This window comes from Neomonachus schauinslandi, chromosome 13 (genome assembly GCF_002201575.2).
Source record: "Neomonachus schauinslandi chromosome 13, ASM220157v2, whole genome shotgun sequence".
NCBI classification, from domain to species: domain Eukaryota; kingdom Metazoa; phylum Chordata; class Mammalia; order Carnivora; family Phocidae; genus Neomonachus; species Neomonachus schauinslandi.
The window spans coordinates 32,533,611-32,549,237 of NC_058415.1; the positions used below are offsets into that span (position 1 = coordinate 32,533,611).

Sequence of the window (15,627 nt, forward strand, 5' to 3'; positions counted from 1 at the left end):
CTGCTGAGATTCCGGATGGTCCTGACTTCAGTTTCTGCCCCTTCCCTAAGCCCCTCTACACTTGCAAACTGTGAGATACTTTAATGTGCTTCCACTGAATTCCCTGTTAGACTGACAGTAGTTTGAGTTGGCTTCTGGTATTATGATTGAGAGAGTCTGAAGCAGCATTGATTGATCTCGGCTAGGAAACCCTTCTACCCGACCTGGCATCCTGTGAAGAATCCTGAGTCACACGTGACACAGATGGTGGACTTAATAATGCCAGATAAATAACCAGAATTGAGAGTGGACAGTCAAATTGAAGGAAGGTCTCAGTGAAGAATTCAAAGTTCTTCTTTATTGTAAACTCTAGTCAGATTCCTAGGATCTTAGCTTTGGAATGGATCTTAGAGGTTTTCAGTTCATTTGCCCAACCTTTCAATAAAGCAGGCCTCTCCCTTGAATTCTGCAGATGGTCATGTGACTTCTAATTATATCAGCTGGCCAAATTCAGGGTCTCTACAGAAGTAGAAAGATAAAGAATACTTTGTTTTAAAATTCACATTTCTTTCCCCAGACCCTCTTCAAATATTTTAAGACCGTTATGGCTCTTAATACTCTCGTGGGATTCCTCTTCTCATTCACTCCTAAGGCCATCAGTAGAAAATGAAAAGTTTTTGCCAGCAGGCGTTCCAATTTAGACTCAGAAACACTGATCAAACTTACTTTTTGCCTCTTGGCTGTGTGTTGATGACTCACACTTGCAATGCCTTAGCTCATACCTCGTGCACTGTGAACCACTCACAGAAAACTCTGTGCTTGTGGCGAGGGCATTTTTGACAGTATGAAAAAGACTCACCTTTGCTTATATTAAAAGAGTCAGCCCCAGACTAATGGTGGGGAGGAGAAAAAGACAACACCTATAATGGTGCCTCTGCTCAACCCACTTAGTGAACCAAGTGAGTTCCTGGAGACCAAGTCAAAGCTGTTCTGTACACAGAGGATTTGTTTACACCCTTTACCCTAAATTGGAAAGAAAGTAACCTTGAAGATTGTGATCAGATTTCTCTCCCCTCACTTCAGAACAACAGCTAATGTAGGACCTACAAGAATAGCACCCTTTTGTGTTTTGCAGCTAGTTTTAAAGTGTCACAGACCAGCTGCGATTGGAAGTTCTTGGAACTCCAGAGGTGTTGCGCTCTGTCAGACTGATGAATTATGTAAAACCTGTTTTCCCTGAGTATTATTAATCATCCTCAAGCAAATGAAGACATGCTAATTAATTTGTGGTGGTTTTTACCTGCAAATGCCAAAGGAACTAAACCAAATTAAATCTATTCTCTTCAAGACCAGCACCTTGTTAAATACTCTGACTTATCCAATTCAATTTGAAAGATGTGGTTCTTTGGAAACTTAGTTTGCTTGTGGTTTTAGAATCCTAAAGGCTCCTTCTTGAAAGTGTAGTCCAAAGTTTTATGCATATGACTTGAAAAATGAATGAATGGAATTCATTGCTGTGATTCGCAGAGGACCCAGCATACACCAGACTGTATGAGATAGTTTACCTGTGTTACCTCATGGGTAGGGATTACCAAAGCCGAGAGGTGGTTATTATCATTCTAACTGTACAAGTAAGGAGTTTATATAGACTTAGAGACTTTATATATAGACTTAGAGACTTTATATAAACTTTCAAAGTCATACAAGTAATATTGAGCTAAAATGCAACCTCAGGTCTGTCTGACTCCATAGTCCATGCTTTTTTGACTGTATCATGCTTCTCTCAAGGAGACAATCCACTGTGCACATGAACTTTCCAACAGGCAGATTGCCTGTGTGCTGTACATTGTACACTTTGCATTGTATTTGAAGAATTACGCCTTCTCATTTTATTTCCCCTACTGGAGAAATCCTGCTTCTCAGGATGATATGAAAACCACCTTCACTTTTAGTTATCTCACTTGTTTTGTCCTCCCCAAATTATAGAAACACTAGTGCTTTCAATAGAGATTTCAGACTTGGGCACCTCTCCTCTTCACCATTTCAAGCAACAGATATCCCTATTTTGTCAAAGAGCTAGTGAGACATACAAGAGCATGTACTCCTGAATCTGTCACTGTCTTAGTAAGGCACATTCTTTCTGAACCACTTTTTTTTTTCTCCTGTGAAATGGGATGATTTTGCCTGCTTTAGAGGGCTGTTCTGAATGAAGATTAAATGTGAATGAAATTAGCTCAGAGTCTGGCATACAGAAGAAGCTAAAAAATGTTTATTTTCTTTTGCTCAAATGAAGACCATTGCTTTTTTATTTCTAAAAGTCCCTAGAACCCTTCCTTATCATTCCTACATATCATACATACACACACACCACTTTCATGTGTTCTCCAGGCAAACATCTCAATATTATATGGTAGTGCTTGCAAGTTGCAGTTGGCATTAATAAGTTAAAATTTTCCTCCACAGTGGGGCACCTGGGTGGCTCAGTCGTTAAGCGTCTGCCTTCGGCTTGCGTCATGATCCCAGGGTCCTGGGATCGAGCCCCGCATTGGGCTCCCTGCTCGGCGGGAAGACTGCTTCTCCCTCTCCCACTCCCCCTGCTTGTGTTCCCTCTCTAGCTCTCTCTCTCTCTGTCAAATGAATAAAATCTTTAGGAAAAAAAAAATTTTTTTCCTCCACAGTGAAGAACAAGAGAATATGAATTAAAATTGCATTGTATATTGCTCAATTTTTTCCTGACTCCTATTTAGAACCTGCTTGCATGCCCACATACATATGCACATACTGCCCCTTTACATTCTATGCTCCTTCTTCCTTTTCAGATGTCCTCACTGTACATGTTTTTCACTGTTGGATGTACTTCTGCTGGAATCAGAAATAGTGAAAGTGTCCACTCTGCAGTGGTGCAGGAATGCACGTGTTGGGTGGCACTGTCAAACACTCATAAAAAAATGAGAAAAATGCTTTCACTGTCTCATGGGCTAGCCAAATGGGAACATGGCAGGGTGGTGACAAAGGAAAAAAATATTGTTGCTTTCTCCAGAAGAATGAAGATGGGTAGCAATGGGTGACTCTTTCTTTTCCTAGAGACTGAATTGAGTATGTCATCTGTCTCAGAAAGAAAATGAAAACAAATCCCTCTGAGCTTTACTGCTCTTCATGGGGAAAGGGTGCTAAACTCCCTCACTTTTCACTAGACCCTTTCCAGGGGTTTCTCTTCTTGCTGAAATAATCTCTTTCTGAAGCCAGTTCTAAAATTCAAGCCTTTGTTTTACCTTTTTTTTTTTTCCCTAGGCATTATTTCATCAGTTCTACATGCCCCTGGCTTGAAAGCATCTGGTAGGACTCAGGCCTAGCTTAGGTTGGAGCGTGGTTAGTTTTGAGGCAGTCCAGATGGGGACGCTACCAGAATGAAAAGATATTCCACCGTGGGTGAAAGCTCCTGACGACTTGAAAGATCCCGAGGTGTTGCAGGTCCAGACGCAGCTCTTGGAAGCTATGTTTGGCCCAGCTGGATCTCGAATCCCGTACATCGAGCAAGTGAGCAAAGTCATGCTTGAGCTAAAAGTTCTGGAATCCTCAGACCTCATGGAGATCGTGGTTTATGGCTCTTACTTGTATAAGCTCAGGGCCAGGTGGATGCTCCAGTCCATGGCCGAATGGCACCGCCAGCGACAGGAACGAGGGATGCTCAAACTTGAGGATGCCATGAAAGTCCTAGAGCTAGGTCCTTGGATGAAGTGAAGCCAGTTTGCAACCAAAGTACCTGGATTAGGATTTAAAGAGTAAACGGTCTCCAGACTTGGAATGGATGTGGTCTGGTTGAAATTCTGCTCCAGCCTGACAAGGAAAAACCAGCTGATTTTTGGGTCTCCACCTTTGTCTCTGAGTCCTAATGTGGCCCCCCCCCCGCCCAGGTTTGCTAATTAAAATAAAATTTTAAATAAATAAAAAAAAAAAAAGAAAGCATCTGGTAATGCCAGCCAGATTCTGTGTGTGTGAGTGAGGTGCTCACCTGATAACAGAAGACAGCCCAAATAATTCCTGTCTCATGATATTCACACCCTTGTGCAGTTGTCTCCCACAGCGTGCTGTGGTTGAACTTTGTATCCAACAGAGTATGGCAGAGTGATGGTATATTATTTCTGATACTAGATTATAAGAGATGCTACGGTTTCCATTTTGGCCACACTTCATTCTCGCTTGGATCATTTGCTCTGGGGGGAAGCCAGCTGCCATGTTTTGAGGATCCTCCAGAAGCTCTGTGGAGAAGCCCGTGTGGTGAGGAACTGAGGCCTCCAGCCAACAGCCATGAGTCTGCCTTCTTGACACTGTATCTTTCAGCCCCAGTCAAGCCTTCAGATGACTTCAGCAGCCCCTGCTGGTAGCTTCACAGTAATCTCATGAGAGACCCTCAACCAGAATCATCCAGGTAAGCCAATTCCAGATTCCTACTCTCAGAAACTATGAGAAAATAAATGTTTGTTGTTTGAAACCACTGTCAAAAACCGAGAAAGATCTGAGATCTTACCCTTTTTGTAAGCTAACAAATGAGTCTACCACAGTTTTATGGATACTAGTAGAAGTCACTGGACTCCTGAGTAAGAGACAAAAGACTTGCATATTTATAGCAGAGCAGTCAGTGTGAGCACATGTTTGTACTGGTTCCTCTTGCTCCCTAATCCTACGGGGGGTGAGGCAGTGATAGGCAGGTAGATACTGCACACACAGTGGGTTTGCCTCGTAGCTGAGGGACCCTCAGCTTAGAAAACCCCAACCTTTTATACGAGGGCTACAAGAAAATCTGCTCAAACTTTGCCCTGGAGAGCTATGTTATTTTTATCATATTGGACAGCAGACAATTCTGGCCTCTGGCCCAGGGGGATACACAGTCTCCACCTTCCAAGGTTGTTTGCTATACAAATATCCTGGAAAAAAAAATCTGGGCCAAAAGCTGTCAGTGCTTGTCTGCTCACAAGAAACACAGGGGGCCTGATGGAGACTTGTCTGCCAACAGCCACAGAATTTTGGAATAATTTTCCGTGCAGCAGTAGATAACTGATGCAATGGGGACACCTGTGTCTGAACCTCACCTGTCAGAGCCACTGAACTGATGGCATGTGTGGTGGAGTTGTGTCTGTTGACAGACAATGCATGCAGGGTCTTTGACTTTAGTAATAGGTGAAGGTGCAAGGAAGGTACGAGGTGCTGGTGTGGAAGGTGACCAAGAGTGAGAAGAGGAAAGAGAGATGTAGGGAAGGGGTCAACAGAGGGAATTGACTAGATTTGACATGCTTAGCTTCCTCTAGAAACAAAGGTTTACCTAGGGAATAGTTAGATTTGTTAAAAGAGAGAATTCATTACTTAGCATCTTGCTCTGTTAAAAAAAATCTCTTTTCATCTTTACTAGTAAACTGCCCTTTTGCAAAGCACAGTGATGTTTTTCGTGGTTATTTTTCACACTTTTCTTCTCTAGTGAAGGAAAATGAGGTACAGTTAATGTTGAGCCAATCCATAGAGAATCAAACTTAGATAATTCTCTTTGAAAGGTATAAGAAAGAAATTACTTAAACGATTATTTTTTTGTTCATTTGTTTTATTCTGTGAAAATGAGGGATCAAATAAGATATCCTAGGTTTTCTGCCATTAGGCAATATCTTCATTTTCCTCATGAAATCAGAGGAGACACACCCTTAGTCTCAGACCCAACACCGTGAGGCCCCGGGGATATGAAGGCCTGCTCAGCATCTTGCTCACAGCATCTTGTGAGTGGTTTTAATTTGAAATGATATTTAGTCTTATGTTTCATTCAGTTTTAGGAATATAAAGTTTTAAGAATAGTAAATGACATCCTTGGATTATCCAAACGTGTGAATGAGCTTCCACCAGCGCATAAGAAAGAGGACCTAAGATACTCAATGGATGTTATTACTCCAGGCTTCTCCCAGGGACCCACTGATTGGACAGGGCCAAGGGATGATTTATTAGTTCTGCAATACATAATTTTATAGCTAGTTCTGCAGATTTTCATCAGGATCGCTCTATACAGGTACTCAGGTACTTGATAATCACTTGGAAATTTAAAAGTATAGGTTAAATGCCAGTTCTTCAATCTAATTGAAGTCCTAGTTTCTTCATCTTTTTTTTTTTTTAAAGATTTTATTTATTTATTTGAGAGAGAGACACACACAGCGAGAGAGGGAACACAAGCAGGGGGAGTGGGAGAGGAAGAAGCAGGCTTCCCGTGGAATAGGGAGCCTGATGCAGGGCTCGATCCCAGGACCCTGGGATCATGACCTGAGCCGAAGGCAGACGCTTAACGACTGAGCCACCCAGGCGCCCCAGTTTCTTCATCTTTTACATGAGAACTGCAATATTTATCTCTCAATGCTGTTGTGAAGTTTAAAAGTGCTACTCTAGATAAAGGGCTTATTATTGTGTTTGGCTTATAATAAATGCTCAATAAATTAAGGCTGGTATTATTAATCTAAAGATATTGAAAATGCCCCACCATGGGTTACATCATGTCATTCCAAATGCAGTACAGTCCTCTTAGATGACAGCTGTCTCTATCATGTCCTGCTTGATTATATTATAGGTCAGTTCATAGTTCTCATTTGTACAGAAGTCTCATTTATATGATGTTAGCTATGTGCTTCCCTTCCCTGGAATATGATAAAAATCTCTCAGTAAGTGTTGGCTTTTTGATACTAGCAAAATAATAAATCCCACCCACTGACCAAACTTAGCAAAGCCTGGCTATTCTTAAAGCATATTGATTTTAACTTTTTCTTAAACAGGAAGGCTGTTTACAGAAAATTTCCTTAGAGACTAGATTTCTAATAAGTTCAACCTGTTTTGTGTCTAAACCCCACAAACTTGGTCCAAGAGGAGGCCAGGACTGTGCGTTATCCTGCAGGTGTGAGGAGGAATGTGGTACCCAGAGCCTCTGCCCTTTTGCTAAGGTCTTCCCAGGGGCCCTAGCAGTGTGGCCAGAGGCATCATCACTCACACACACTATTCCTAGGGGTTGTCACAGTCTGGAGAAAATCATGTTGCAGTTCTGGCAATGAGAGAAGGCCTTCATATCCCCGGGGCCTCACGGTGTTGGGTCCGAGACTAAAGGTGTGGCAGATGCTGTGCCCCGGCCACATTGTCTTGGCACCTACCATTTCCAAGCATGCCTATCCTATGGCTTCTGCTGCTGGGACCTGCACATCTTTGCTTAGGGCTCTCTCTGGCTGTGAGAGCCCTGTCAGTCCAAGTCTGGGGCAGACTGTAAGTATGGAAGGAGTTAGCCCTTGGGACTCAGGACTTGATGAATAAATGCTAAGCTCCTTTGCCCCTCAGGTGGGAAAACTCCAAGATATCTTCTGCATTGTCTTCCAAAATTTCCCAATGTGAGTGAGGCCCCACTTGCCCATAGTGATGCCATGCTTGGTAATATTCTCTTTATCTGCTTCCTTCTCTCTCCTCTTTCACTTCTCTATTCTCTTTGCAGTGTTTGCTAGGATCATCTCCCAGAAAAGCTCAAATCCTTGTCTCAGAGGAACCCAGCCTAAAAAAAGAATCTCCTCACATTGCTTCATATTCTCCATTAGCAATTATAACTTGCCATGTAGGTGCTCATTCTCCAGAATCCCCCTTCTCTGTATCTCACAGGAAGGAGGGAAAGAAAGAGGGGATGTGACATCCTAACCATCCACTATATGGGTGGTTTTAAATCCTTCATCTCATTTTATCTCATCTCAGTGCTATGATGTAGTATTTCCATTTACAGGTAATGAAACTGAGGCCAGAGGATTAAGTATTTTGAGGTAATACAGTTTCTAGATGGAAGAGATAAGACTTGATCCCAGGTTTTCTGACTTTTTATCTAAAATGTTCTTGTTTCCCATTTATTTATAAAGCTAGGAACTGGTCAGAGGAGGAATCATGTATCTTTCTGCATTCTGTGTTACACATTTTTAAAAGAAGCATAAATCATATCAGATCACTCCAAAGGTTTCATATAGCAAGTAGAATAAAATCTAACTTCATCTGATGGCCTGTGCAGTCCTGCACGATCTGGCTCCTACTTTTCTCTAATTTCAACTTGTACCACTTGTTGTTCCCCATGCTGTTCTAGCCAAATTGATCTTCCCCATGTTCCATGCATGCACCAAGCTCAGCCTATATGTGGTCTTTGCCCTTGCTGTTTCCTCAGCCTGGAACGTTCTTTAGATCTCTGTAGGGCTACCTCCTTGTCAGCATTCTAGTCTTTTGTGAACGTGATTTCCTTAGAGAAGTCCCTGACTATCGTAGCCACCTGCTTCCGGCTCCCCTGTCCTGGACTTGCCCCAGGCATTCTCTCTCCTTTTTTTAAAAAAATTATATTTAATGCACTTATTTCCTTCTTGCTTGTTTCCTAACCCTACTGGCATGTAAGCTGATCAAGGGCAGTCTTGTCTTGTCTTGTTCATTACCATTTCCCTGGGGCCTAGAACAGTGCCTGGCACAGTCCATTGAATTCATAAATAAATGAAGGTAAGGCAGTAAAGAAGGAAAATTCTGGCCATGTATGAGAAAGTACCTTAAAACAAATTTTGTGAAAAACTAAGATTTATTTACCCAGCTCTTTGTAATCAGCGGAATTAATATAACTTGAAAGCAAATGCATCTTGCTGACATTTTGGAACCTGTATGCATGCATTAATACCAATCAATTTAAGTGTGTGTTTCACAGCATGCCATTCGGTTGAGAAATGCTGGAAAGAGAGAAGGTGGACAGCTTTTTAGCTCTGGCACATTTAACATCATTCCAGTAAACTTAGCTCTGGGTTTAATTAAAGATTGTTCGGGGTGTGGAGTACGGGTATGGAGAAAGTCTTAATCTTTTACATGTGGGCTTTACTTAAAAAAAAACAAAGGTATTATAGTGATTAAAAGGCCCACAGTTTAAGTCTTCTGAAATATAGGGTTTTTTTGGCTTTCTTATCCCTTTTATTTTGGATATTTGTAGCTTTGATCAGTGAGCTTTTTAGGGGAAGTGAGAGGTAGGAAATGATATGCCTGTGCTCATGTATTTGTTTCAATAACATTGCTTGCTTTTCCTGATTATAAGATTTATCTATATTTATTAAAATATTTTGAAAGTAAACGTAAAGAAGAAAGTAAAAATTATCTATAAGTCTTTTCAACAATGACTGCTAACATTTTGATGTGCTTCATGCCAGTTGTTTTTCTAGGATTGTGGATATCTATGTGTACTATAGTTCTTTAATTCTAAGATACACTGTTATAAAATGCAATTTGGTTTAGTTACTGTATTTCAAGACAAATAATGATACATTTCTTTTTTACTTAAAAATTGGCAATTACATACCATTTTCTTCTCACAAAATTGAGACCAAGTTTCCTTCTCATTTTGAGTCTAAAGTTAATTTAAAATCACTTTTGGCCAACCATAACTGTACAGATTATCCCTATTATGTGCCGCTTCCCATTTTATGTGCTTCAAATGTTGACCCCTATGACATCTTTATCTACAGTCTAATGTCAAAATACATTAAAAAATAATGGGATTTTATCTGCATTTCCTATTTGGTTAAACTCATAATTTTTTCTTTATTGAATTACACATCACAAGTTTCTCTTGAAATTCAGCCAGAAGCTTTTACTCATGGATTTTCAGTGCCCAAATAATAGTCCTTCATAATGCATGAATCAGTCACACCAAATTCTCCCAGCTTTAAAGATTGCATGATATATTTGGAGAGACTGGGCACTATTCCCATATGCATTGCAAGAAATGACAAGTATGTCACAATTTAATCTATTTGGCAGCTTATAAGTTCTTTTTGATATAAATTATTAAATGCATCCTAATTTTAAAAATATCAAGCTGTGAAAAAACATGCACCGTAGAATCAAAGATGTATGGTATATGTGTAACAATATGAGTGTCTTTATTCCAGCATGGTGGTTTTCAACTCTGCTGCACATTAGAATCATACGGATATTAAAAATAAATCTATGCCAAAATCACACCGTCAGACTTTCCAGAGAGGCCCAGGGAGTAATATTTATTTAAAAAGCCACACACACAAAATGACACTTCTCAGAAATTCTAAGGAGTAGCCAGGATTGAGAACCACCATTTTAATAGCTGATAGACCAAGATTATTCTTAGGGTAGGAACTGTCCTTATTTGGGAAAGAACTGGGATAGGAGGCGGACCCAGAAAGGACTGTTGTCCAGCTTGCGTGGAAAATGGTAAAATTTATTTTATTATTCTTGAAGGAGGAGAGGTAGAGAGAAGGGAAGGTGAGGAAAGATGGGCCCATGAAATGTGCAGCTCGGTGATCTAACAGGCAAATAGACAGTGGGCTGGCTAAAAATAATTTTTTAAAAATGGTAATACTTCATGATCAATTTGGAATGGTTTGCATATTGGTAAATGAACTTCTCTATCTTCCAAATGCTTAATTCTATTATACTCTTGAATGCTTTGTGTGATTTTTTTCCCCCCATTGGTGGAAATTTAAGAAGGAGCTAAGCTAAAAACTTAAACTCTGGTTTGATGTAGGACAGAACAGAGTAGGATTCTGGAGTTGAGGTGACTGAATATATCACCCTTCAGGAAATCTTAGAAGGGATTTTGCTTTTTCATAGGGCATGGAATTAGTTGTTTAAGCCAATTTAGTTCAATATGTAAATCCAGGGAATCTTCACTTGGTATGCAATTCAATACACACAAACATGCCTCGATATCTCTGTATTCATATTTTAAAATAAATTGGACCACACTGCATACCCAGTTTTGTATCCTGATTTCTTCACGTAATATAATGCCATAAACATTTCCCATATCATTAATTATTCTGAGAGAGTTTGAATTTTAATTAATACTCCATCTTATAATCATACTATGATTTATTTAAACGTTATCTTACGAGATATAGTGTAGGATGATGTAAGAACTAAGATTCTGCAGCCAGATGCTGTGTCCTCACTCTACTGGCTGTGTATTGGGCAAGCATCCCCACATTACTACCTCCATTGCTGACACAATATTATCCTTCACAAAAGGTTTCGTAGTTTCGATGGCTAAAATTTGTGCGCAATTGTTTTAAATTTGTTTCTTTGATAATTAGTGAGTTTGAACCCCACTTCACCCACTATTAGCATTTTACCAATTAATTCTCAGATCCATTTTTCCAGATTAAAATGTTAATTTGATGGATATGTGTTCATGTTGCTCTGTTGACAATGAAAAGTTATGAATCATTGGAGAGAAAGCAGATCTGCCTCAAAGAAATGATACTGGTTTGTCAAATAAATTACATACCTACTTCTCTGAGAGCAAGTATTCCAAAGTTACTCACAAGTGGGATCAAACCCACCTGAAGATATCTTGATGAAAAATCTAGCCAAGAATAAGGTAGGGAAATACAAATACACGTGAGAAGAAAAGCAGAAAACCAGTGAGCCACCAGTTGCTCAGAGGGTCATATTAGGATCTTATTAGGGAGTGATTTAGAATAACTGAGCATCATCAGCTTCATATTAGCGATGAGCACAGCACAGGAGGTGCTGGGTACCCAACCTGCCAGACAATTTGGCCAAGTTTACTGGGCTGTGTGTGGAAACCATGGAAAATAGCTTATACTCAGTCTAATGGCTGCTTCTCAGCAGATCTTTTCATTAACAAAATCGTCCTAACAATTATAATTGATGTATTTTTGAGTGGAGGAGGGGAGAGTTTATTAAAAAGAGAAGGTTATGCTCCTCACTTTCACTCTTTAAAAGAAAAGCAAGATGATATTTTCTAAGTGCTTTGAAAGGTCCTTTATAGAGAAGGTTTGCTGATCCCTGGCCATCCCAAGATAGCTGTACTCCTGTCAGGCTGCAGAATATTCCCGTGGCTCTCTTCCATCTCTCTGTCCATGAGGCACCTGTTCACCCACAACATGTCTGAAGAGATGTCCTGATGAGAAAGGGTCACATTTGGTGCATCTGTGAGCCTGAGAATGAGAAAAGGTTGAGAGGAAAACGGGAATTTACAGCTACATTTAGGTGAGAGGGAGCGATGGAGGAGGGCAATCTGAGGATGGGGAATTTATGAGAGGTTAGAAGAAAAATCCTCTCTGACTTAGCTGGCCAGGCAGCCAGGGCTATGAGCTAAAGGAGGAAAAGATTGTGAATGGACTTTCAGTTCAAAAGGGAGGGCTGAGGCAGAATGGGAAGCTTTTTAAAGAGGAGGTGGATGGTCCCAGAGAGACCTAGATACCATTTGACTCTGTGAAAGATACTTGGAGAATATAGATTATACTTAAAAATAGCCAAGCTGTACAGGTCAGGCTTTGGCTCAGGGGAGAGGAAAGAGAAGGGCATGGCAGAGATCAACAGCCTTGGAAACAGATGCTTTCCTGCCAGCCAGAAGGCATGATCAGAGAATAAGAAATAAGGAGCTGCAACGGGTGCAACTTCTGAAAGGGAAGAACTAGAGGAACAAGGGGGATGGGTTAGCGAAACCACAGCATCCAGCAAGAAGTCTGGAGATGGGGGTTACAGCTGTGCACTTTTGGGGTTTAGCAAAAATAATTAATTTTTATTTTGAAATCTCTCAAATCCACAGGAAAGATCCCTTCCTTTCTGCTTATACACTCTCACTTCTGACAAAGTATCCAAAAGAAGGTTGCAGCCATTAGAGGTTACCCCTAAATATATCAGCATGTACCTCCCAAGTACAGTGCCAGTTTCTATGAAACCACAGCCCTATAACTGCACCTGAGGAAAAAACATTAATTCAATACCATTATCAACAGAGTGCAAGCTTTTCCCCAGCAGAGTTCCCCAGCTGTCCCTAAAAGGTCTTTTGTAGTTCTTTCTCCTCATCCCCTAAAAGCCAGGATCCAATCAAGGTTCACCAGAGCATTTGGCAGTACTGTCTTTTTCAGTCTACCCCAGTCTAGGAGGGTTCATTACCTTCCTCCGGTTTGTTGTTGTTGTTGCTTTGCTTGTTTCTTAAAGCCAGGCTTCTTGAGGTATAATTTACATAATTATCAAGATATTTTACAAGTTTACTCCTTGTGGTGTACAGCTCTATGAGTTTTGACAAACACGTACAATTATGTTACTACCACCACAGTCTAGATAAAGAATGGTTTCATGCCCCTCCAAATTCCTTCCTGTCCTTTCGCTGTCAACCCCTCCCCTCCGAGTCTCCAACAACGATTCATCTGTTTTTTTGTTCCTATCATTTTGCCTTTGCCAGAATTGTGACCATCTTAGCTCTCCTTTGTAAAGACTCATTTTTTTTCTTTTGTAATTAATAAGTGAGTTGGATAGGAGGTTACTTTGAGTTCATGTGAATATTTTATTCTCCAAGAAATTTTCGTTCTATTCGCTTGAACGTTTACTGATGATTTTGCCTGAATCAGTTCTTATATTGGCTTTCAGAGTGGTGATTTTACATTTTATCATTCGTTCCTCATTTTTTAGCTGGTATTCTTCCTAAGAGAGGAGTTTTTCTTTTTCCCCCTCCGCTTTATTTTGAATCTCATCATGGACTTACATTTTCCATGTGTTTTAATTCATTACTATTTAATTCATTACTATTGTTCTTTTTTGACTATCAATTATGACCAGTGGCTGTCCGCCAGCTTCTGGACTCACTAATTTTTAAGTATTTCCTATTGGTCCTTAAGTACTTCCAGGATCATCTTGTATTTTACCTGTCTCAGACCTGGAATCAGCCATTTCTCCTAGGAGTACTGGTAACTTTTTCTCAGGGAATAGTACAAGAGCTAGGCGCTAATTGTGCCTCATCGTTACTGAGATTTATTTCTCCTAGTGCCTTTTCAGTGTACAGTTAGGATTATTTTTCTGTTGACACCTCAAATTCAAAATCAAATAGACCTTTACCAGCTCCTATTTTATATTTTTTCTCTTTCCCTTTCTTTAAGCAAATACCCTGCTTCCCAACATAATAAATGTTTTCTAATTTTCTCTATCCTAGAAAATACAAAATAGTTTCAGATTTACAGTATTATTCCACTGTCAAGAATAATCCTACTAAATAAAATTTAAGACTTCATTACATTTTCCTTGTCTTTAGGGAATATCCAGGGTAAGGACTCTTTTTCTAGGGGGCTCAGGTGAACCTCGGTTCAGGTTCTAGATTGTACTGAGTTTATAAGCAGGATGGGATTTGGGAGGACCTCCAGTCTTCTCAGATAGAGAAGGATCTGTAATTGATTTTATAAATTATCTGTAAATGATTCATTGAAATATATATACTTTCAATATTCTGATCAAGTTTTACACTCCAATAAAGTGAATATTATAATTTGAGACATGATTTACCTATTAATATTTCTTGTTTTACAGTTACTTTGATATTAGTGTAGTAACACCAGGTTTTATTTTTGCATCCTTTTACTGTTAGACTTTCTATTCCTGCTATTTAATGTGTCTCCTATAGGTGATGGATATGTCTATGCTTTGGTGATGGTGATGGTTTCATGGGTGTATACTTATCTCCAAACTCATCAAGTTGTATACATTAAATATGTTGAGCTTTTTACATGTCAATAATACCTCAATTAAGTGGCTTAGAAAATGTATCTCCTATAAGTGGCTTCTATATTTTTAAAAGGATTTAGTTAATTTATTTATTTGAGAGGGGGAGAGACAAAGAGAGAGCGTGTGCGAGCGCACATGGTGGGGAGGAGCAAAGGTGGAGGAGAGGGAGAGAATCTCTAGCAAACTCCGGGCTGAGCAGAACTGGGTAGGGGGCTCTCTCTCATGACCCTGAGATCTTGACCTGAGCCAAAACCAAGAGTCGCATGCTTAACTGACTGAGCACCCAGGTGTCCCAGCATATAGTTATTTTTTAAATCTGTTATCCTTAATCTTTAACCTTTAAGGGTTTAGTTCATTTCCATTTAATGCAATTACTAATACATTTGAGCTTAAATCTATCATTTGACTATCTTCTATCTGTCCAACTGGTTCTAATGTGTTGTTATGGCTGTTTCTGTTGTTTTTTTCTCTCGTCTTTGCTGTGTTGATGTAATGTTGTCTCCTGCAATGCCTAGTTTTTCAGTTGATGTCAGTCATTATGAATAAAAATTGTAGAGGTAATTTGAGGCTCTGAATGATGTATTTCTCCAGAGAATTACTTTTGTTTCTGGTAGCAGTTAAAATAGGGATACATCACCTTACTATAACCAGGAAATGAGCTGATCCAAAGCTGGGCTTTGGTCTTATAAGTGCTGCTCTACTTTTGGTTCACCTTTACTTCAAGGGTATATACTTTGGGGACCCCAAATTAAAACTTAGGGTTTACCAGGACCTCTTTCTTTTTGGTGGATCCTGAACTCCAGTTTTTTGCATTCTTAGCTCCTTGAAATGGCTCCACTTCTCAGCCTCTCAAATGCAGCTTTCAAATCAACAAATTACTTAAGGATTACAGAAGGTAGGGGGGTGGGGGGCTGGGGTAACGGGATGATGGGGTGTTATATGCAACTAATGAATCGTTGAACACTACATTAAAAATTAATGATGTGCTATATGCTGGCTAATTGAACATAAAAAACCCCCAAAACCCCCAAACAAAAAAAAACCCAAACAAACAAACAAAAACAAATGACTTAAGGGGAAAAC

General features: G+C 39.9%; 1 pseudogene; it reads left to right on the plus strand.

Annotated features, from left to right (window-relative positions):
• Positions 1–3,369: 3,369 nt before the first annotated feature.
• On the plus strand, positions 3,370–3,720 carry LOC110573788 (annotated as a pseudogene).
• The last annotated feature ends 11,907 nt before the right edge of the window (positions 3,721–15,627 follow it).